Source organism: Rhinopithecus roxellana, chromosome 11, assembly GCF_007565055.1.
Source record: "Rhinopithecus roxellana isolate Shanxi Qingling chromosome 11, ASM756505v1, whole genome shotgun sequence".
Classification (NCBI taxonomy): Eukaryota; Metazoa; Chordata; class Mammalia; order Primates; family Cercopithecidae; genus Rhinopithecus; species Rhinopithecus roxellana.
The window spans coordinates 2,812,143-2,819,776 of record NC_044559.1 but is presented as its reverse complement, the minus strand read 5'-3'; the positions used below and the strand labels follow the sequence as shown (position 1 = coordinate 2,819,776).

The following is a 7,634-nucleotide window of genomic DNA, read 5'->3' as shown; positions in this document are numbered from 1 at the left end:
AATTGATGTGAGGACTTAGAACCATGTAGTGCACAAAGTAAGCATTCTACATGTGCTGGCTAGCATTTTCATTTTGCTATTATTATTATTAAGCCATGGAAATGCACTACCTTCCTGAAGAACTTTACAGAAATGACTACTAAGGAAAGCTGGGTGATAACAAAGAAACGTTCCCCGACAGGAAGTCACATATAACCAGGATGCAAAGTTAAAAGAATCAGTTGAGTGGCTTCCTATCATTTGCAGGGATATGAGCTTCAAATACACAGAACCAGAAACTGGCCTGAAGGACCCATTCGGCACTGCCCTTATTACCAGCTTTTGAACATTTCTAATTAATACCAATACAGAGCAGATTAAATTTGCTGCAAAATTAAGTTAGCGATCACCACGTGTGGCAAGGCCATAGCTAGACTATTTTTTACCCACACTGTTGGGTGGGTGTGCTGCCCTCACAGCGTTCCAGAGGCTTTGCTGAGGGGTGCAGCCAGTGAAGCCACTGCAAGGATGGGCCACCAGAGCACGCCGCCTGAGGACAGCTTTATTTATGCTCTTGCAGAATGTACAAGTGGGCCTTGTTTTTCTGGATGGCTAGGGAGCACACTGGCTCACATAGCATCCATGGTTCCACATTTAGAGTTGTGTCTTCATTCACATTCTTTCCATGCAGCTCACAGCTCCTGGACTGGACAAGAGTGGTCACTTTGCCTGGGCCAGTCCCCTGGACAGATGCCAGCTCTCGGCCATGCAGACCCTGAGTGTTCTTGGTCTGGAGCTTGGGCTCAGTTCTGCAGCTGTGTTTCCGGCTGGGGATGGTCTGCATCAGGATGACCACTGTAACTGGCACAGACATGGGGGTCTACTACATGGGGCAGATGGGGGCACTTCCAGGAGAAATCAGATTCTGCAGGTGTCAGCTATGCTCAGGCTTGCTGGATGGAGCCTCCAGCCAAGCTCTGAGGGCTGCCTGCTCCCAGGACAGGCTCTTGCTGGGTCAACTGTGTTTTATTATTCTCTCCCGACCCCTCCTGCTGACGTCATTGACAAAGCTACCCGCCACTGCCCAGCCCCCGGAACATTCCCAGCCATCCCACGGTGCTCTTTCCTCAATCAGCCACTTCAAGCAAACACCATTCGCTCCTGCTGCAGAGCAAAGCTTGCCGTTCCTAGGATCCTAAACAAGACATGAGGTCATGCTCTCCACCTGTGAAGAATGAAACGTAAGCTGGGGAAGGAAGGTGCTGAGGAGGGGAGGAAAGCGAATTAGGAAGACCAGGGGCCCTGCCGAAGCTTTCAGCTCACATTACTCACGCCCCGAAGCGAACTCCTCTATAAAATGAGATTTAGTAATGCAACATTTTCTAACATCAGATGACATATGAACTGACTGTAAATTTGTTTCAATGTGTAATGGGGGAAGGGAAATTAACAAATATATCAAATCCATGATCTATTAAGTATTGTCGTTTTCCATAAAGTTCTTCTGTTCAAGACAAAAAGCAAGTCAATTTAAATTTTCTTTAAAGGAAAACAGTAAGTAAATGTTGATACAGATGGTTGAGGTGTAGCAAAAATCATGGGAAAAAATAACAAATAAATGACTAACATTTTGGGAAGCTTTGCAATAGACGAGCATATTCATGTACATGAGCTCCTCTGACCCTGAAGCCCACAGAGCACAGGCATTCTCTCCACTTTAGAGATGGGGAAACTGAGCCTCAGGAAGGGTAAGTATGTGACATGTCAACTGGCTAGGAAATAATGGAGCCAGCACTCAAAATCCTGTGTACTTTTTAAATGTTGGCTCCCATCTCAAGTTGATGGTTTTTATCTGCCCTGTTGGCATGTGTTTGTTTTGGCAAACAGAGGAGGTAGGGAGGTGGGTGGGTAAAATTGAGGGGTTCACTTTGGGCCTCCCTCAAAGCATCTCTGAGTGCGGAGCAGCGAGCAGTCATCCCCACAGCGAGGTTCTGAAGCGCTCAGGGCAAAAGGCAAGTCTTGAGGCTCCCAGGAGGAGGCGGGTCTGAATGCTTCTGCTGGTTGGGATCTCACAACTTAGTCTGCAGGTCAAGGAGGACCTGTTCTTTCTGACTTGGTTTAGACAAAAGTACATAACCTGGGTCCCCATGACCCTGGCTGTCAGCCGGTTCAAGGCTGGAGGTGGTGCCAGGCCCCAACTTGGGGCTGGGACACAGGTTGCTGCCCTTGAAGAGCCCACAGGGGCAGAAGGGACAGTCTGCAAATAGACCCAAAGACACAGCGCACTGCAGACTTGCAGAGGCTTTGAGTGCTACACAGAGCAGGACACCCAGCGGGCGCCAGTCATCTCCGCTTTCTTAGGCCGCAGGCAGGGAAGCATAAAAAAGAATCTTGGAAAGAAATAGGGGGGGAAAAAAACACTCTTGCATTAAATCCTGGTAGCAAACAGACTATCCTGTGGCCAGCTTGGGAGAGTAAGAAAGGCACTCTGGGAGCTGACATGGCACAAGCCAAAGAAAAGCCAGTGGAAAAAGTTAGGGGGTCTGCGGGAAGTTTGGGGAGCAGGTGACCCCAGGCCGAGACAGAAAGCAGCCATCAGGAAGGCAGGCATGAGCCCACCTCAAGGTTGCAGGGAGGCCAGCCCTTCCCAGAGATGGAGAGGGGATCCCTTGCCTAGCAGAACGGGACTTGTCCACTGGTGCTTGGACTTTGCAAACAACTGGGCTTGCTGTAGCCAAGCTCACCAAGTAGACACTTACCTTGCCTCTTCCCCGATTATTTCATATCCTTCTGTAACTCTCACCCTGAGACCCAGCCTGGCCTTCCCCCAGCTGCATATTATTCTGCTCCAAAAGCACAGCAGAGGACGGCTCCTTACTCGAGGAATGCGGGCGGCGGTCGTCCAGAGCCGATGATGAAACGGGCTATTTCTGCCCCGGGACATCAGCAGGGCTCCGGGTGCTGGCTCCAAGGCACACACTCTCCTGTTTTTAATGTTTCCCTAAACAAATGTTTTCCTTCCAACCTTGGGATATTTTTATTTGACTCTAGGTGCTGGAATAGCTTTAGCAATGGTTCTGGGTTGAAGTTGGAATCATGGTTAGGGTCCGGCTAAGCGGCAAGCAGTTTCTCACTCCCCAAGTGATCTGTTACTCGTGGCTGAGCTGGATGTAAAAATAGCAGCTGAGGCTGTTTGTTTAATCTGACTGTTACTTGACACCACGCGGGTGTTGCAGTGCGGACTGTTTGCCTCTTCCCCACCAAGAACACCATTTGGTTTCCCCCCGGCTGGGTCTCTATTTAGGTAAGCTTCGGGGACTTCCCGTGTCTGGCCAGCTTCTTGTCACTGATCTTCCTCAGGTGGGTAGGTTTGTGAGCTAGAGGAGGCTTGGGTCCTGAGTCTACTCTCCTATCACCTTTGGGCAGCCTGGCTAAAGAGGAAAGAAGAAGTCTTGGCTGCTGGGCAGAGCCGGGGTTCTCTCCCATTCCCGAGGAGGCCTGAGCAGCTGAACACGCAGAGAGCGGAAGGTACAGCCCAGACACTTGTCTGGCTCCTTAGCGTGGGCAGGGAGGCTCAAGCTCATGGCGGAAGGGACGTTCCCGCTGAGCCGATGCTGTGCTGGGGAAGTAGTTTGGTGCCAAGGTGCTGTGCTGGGGAAGTAGTTTGGTGCCAGGGTGCTGTGCAGGGTGGTATGTGTGTGCCGAGAGCCCATTGGTGTTGGGGCTGAGGTTCTTGGTGTGCTGGATGGGCCTTGGGGACCACTTACCGGGAACTGTGTACATGTGTGACTTTGTCCTTAGGTGTCATCTGTCAGGGATCTCTGCTCCCACATGGCTGAGTGAGTGCACAGATGTGCCCAGGCCACTGCGTTGTCAAATGGGGGGCGTCCCAGGTTTTCGGCAGTCAGGGCTGAGGGAAGCTGGCTGTCTTGGCTCCCCCAGCGCTGGGCCAGGCAGGGACACACCAGCTGTAACAAAGAGGAAAACTGGTGACTGAGACGTTCTGGCCTGTGGGCTCTGTGAGCATGTGTGTCCCCAAAACAAAGCATGCCACAGGCTGCCAGTTCTTACACACCCTGGGAAGGCCCCCACCAGACTCCCACAGGGTAGGCTTGACTGAGTCTAGAATTACCTCTTTTTTTTTTCTGGTGGAGAAGAATTGATCATTGAGAACGGCAGTGGTCAGTGTGTGTTGAAAGCTAGATAGCCTTAAGAAGAGTCATTGTGTAGGTCTTTTGGGTAGCTTAATAAGATAGGAACCTGGGAGTAGATTAAATAGATGTGTGTAGTAAATGAGGTCCCATTTTCCAGCATTTGAGTTCCCTTTACAGTAGTGGCTGGTAACTCTGGTCTGTGGTCTGAGCACCTGGTTTTGTAAATAAAGTTTTATTGACACACAGCCACACTCATTGATTTGCATATTGTCTAAGGCTGCTTCTACACTATATCAGCAGAGACCATATGGCCTGCAAAACTGAAAATGCTTACAATGTGGCCCTTTACAGAAAAAGTTTGCTGACCACTGTGTTACAAGAACACTTCTGGAGATGGGTCAATTAAATACAAAAAAATAAAAAGCAGTGAAAGTTCTTGCTGTTAGAATAGCTTGCAAGCCAGACCCTTCAGGACCAGTGGCTGGCTGGCTTCTGAGCCTCCTGCACCTTCCAGAGCCCACTTTTCAGGCCTGACTGGTACAGGAAATGTCCAGTTTGCTGTCCTGGTGCTGGGAGGGTTAGCTTAGTAGTAGAATCACCAGACACACAGCATGTCCATGTGGCCTGGGCCGAGCAGGGCAGATTGTGCTTATCGGGGTGATTTATAAATAGCCTTCCCCGGGTGACCCAAGTCCAACACACATCTGCCCCTGGGTCTCTGGGATGGAAACAAGTTTGTCTGCTCTTTGGGAGAAGAAGCTCATTGGGAAGGGAACAGCTGTGTGCAGTGGGTAGGAAGGGGACTGGTAGAATGCTGTGTCCTGGAGCAGAGGGGCTCAGGTCTCCTGGCACCTGGGGAGAGAGAGCTGTTGAGAATAGACAGGAAGGCCAGAGATGGTCTGGCACCCTCCTACCTTGATTCCTTTTTGCCAGGGCAGAAATAAGTGTCTTTGTCTTTTCCTGACCCTAAGGAAGCCCCGGAGACCCTTACTGAAGAGGGGAAGCCTCATGTCTTGAAATAGCCCTATTCATCCAGTCTCTGCCAGAAATCTCAGGAACCCAAGCCTACTGGTGGCACCAGTACTTCCTCATTGGCTCTCGGGATTTTACTCCATATGCCCTGGGTTACTGGAGGGAAGCAAAGGGCTTCGAGAGAAGGCCATGCTACAGGGGCACACAGGGCTGCTGCTCCCCAACAGGGCCCACCGAGGCTGGAGTGGATTTTGATTTTATTTCCGTTTGAGAGTTTAAACGTCATTTCACAAAATCCAGCCAGTCCATAGTCCATAGTCCATATGATTGAGTCCTTAACTCAATCATATGCTTCATTTAGTTAATTGGAAAAATCTGACACCCACCTCATTTCAACTTGGTTTCCAAGGGTTGCATGGCATGAGCGGGTGGATGGGACAGAGCGGGAAGGACAAGGGATCAGTGGAGGCCTATCAGGACCCATACATGGAGCATGTAGAGCACATGCTGGTGCTCAGATGTGTTACTCCCAGTGTAACTCATCGGTATCACTCTGGAACCTGGAACGGGCTGCCTGTGGGAAGAACACAGTGTGATTAATCCACAGCCTCCTAATGTCAAGGGGAGGCAGAGCAGATTCTCAGCAGACCTGGGTTCTCAGGGGAAAGACTGAACCCAGCTCAGTGCAAAGTGCATTCCCTTCCAAGCCCAGGTCAGACGGCCTGCAGGGAATCTGACAGAAAGAAAATCCCAACAACCAGTCAACCATGAATAGCTTCCTCCCCAGACTTAGACACCTCCCTGTCTTAGATGAAGGGGAAAGGGATGTTCTTCTGGGCCATGACACATGGCAGATGGGCAGGCCTTTCTTACATCCTCCATTCTCTGCTTGGCCAATCCCAGGGGCTCCTTTGCTTCACCCCACTCTGGGCTGTCTTCCTTGCCTCAGTTGGTCCCTTCTTTCACTACAAACCCCCTTCCCAGGTGGGCTTGAGCTGCTGAGCAGCTGCAAGGCTGGCTGGAGGGAAAGATTTAATCTAGGATATCTCCCATCTCAAAGCCTTCACCTGAAGCTTGCAGAGGGCAGGGGGAAGGGGAGGCTCTCCAATTTGCTTGAGAAGCCTCTGAAGCAGTTTCTGAGGCTCTCTCCCTACTCCCCACTGTGTTGGAAGGCTGGTTCCAGACCTGGCACCACTGAGCCCGCCTGCGAGGGCCAGGTCATGCCAGGTCACATTGGAACTGCCCTCGGCTTGCCCTGTCCCGGGCTGCCAGACCACAGTAGCACCACCAGCTCATCCTCTCACCTGGCCTTGTCTGCCACCCTCAGAGGCAGATAAGCCCACAGATTGCAGAGGTCAAGGGGTGACAGCTCAGGCCCCCTGGGCTGCACCCACTAGATGCGAGTCATTTCTTGCCCTCAGTTTGCCCACCATTTCCCCTGTGGAAATCACTGGCTGTGGACCTCCTGTGTGCACAGCTTTGGAGTATCTGGTCTCATTCTCAACCATCCAGCACAGTAGGTCTTGTGAGCCCCCTCGTGGAGGCAGGCGCTGAGGCTTGGAGAGGTTAAATGACTTGCCTAAGGATGCCCAGTGAATGAGGGGCTTGAGATCTGAATGCAATGCCCATGTCTTGTCCTCATTGCTTCCTGATACCTAGAGCTCCCATCACCACCCAACAGATTCTCTAGAAACGGGGCTGTCCCATCACCAAAGAGTCAAAACCTCCCTTAGGAAAGCCGAGCATGCCTAGAGAGGCACACAGGCTTCACCCCAGCTCCTCAGGACTTCGGGAAGTTGCCCAGGGTGCTGCAGGCATTCCACACTGTGCTGGGAAGCCTGTGGCTCTGAAGGGGCCACAGGACAGGCAAATCTGGGTTCACAGGTCAGCCCTGACACTTCTCAGCAAGGCCCCTGGACCTCAGCTTTCTCCTGCGTAAAAGAAGAATAATAACAGCTCCCACATCAAACAGTCCTGCGAGCATTAACTGAGCAAATGTATGAAAAGTTCCCAGCATGTGGTAGAAATACAAGAACTGCTCTCCTCACTCCACTGCCCTATTTGAAGATTTTTTTCCTCCCACTTAAACTCTAACTTGGGCCTATACCTTCCAGAGGTCACCAAGGAGAAAGTCCTGTGCCTCAGAGTTCAGCTGGTTTATGCTCACAACTCAGTGGAAGAGCAGCTGGCACCACACAGGACCGACCCTAGCCCCACGGTGACCATGCATTGTGATCACCTTCCCTCTTGTGCGGAAGAGGTCATGGATCTGAGCATCTTCAGCACGTGGGGTGGGTGGAAGATCAAGCCTGAGTGGGACAGTAATATTCCCACCTCTGAGCCAGGCTCAGTACGAGGGCAGACACAGCACAAACCACAGCCATTGACAAGCATCAGACTCGAGTAGCCTAAGAGACTATGACTTGTTAGTACAACCTCCCTGAAGCAGGGAAAACCCATCGCTCAAGACCCAGATCAGCTTTCTCCAGGTGTGGTCTCAGGGCCAGCAGATCTCCTGAGTCCTGAGCA

General features: G+C 51.3%; 1 protein-coding gene across 1 annotated transcript in view; it reads left to right on the top strand.

The window, feature by feature from the left end:
* Positions 1 to 833: 833 nt before the first annotated feature.
* The window catches only part of C11H10orf71 (chromosome 11 C10orf71 homolog), a 30,590-nt gene continuing 23,789 nt past the window's right edge, over positions 834 to 7,634 (top strand). The window contains 1 exon segment of the mRNA XM_010382851.2: positions 834 to 1,220. The gene's annotated coding sequence lies outside the window, so the exon portion shown is untranslated.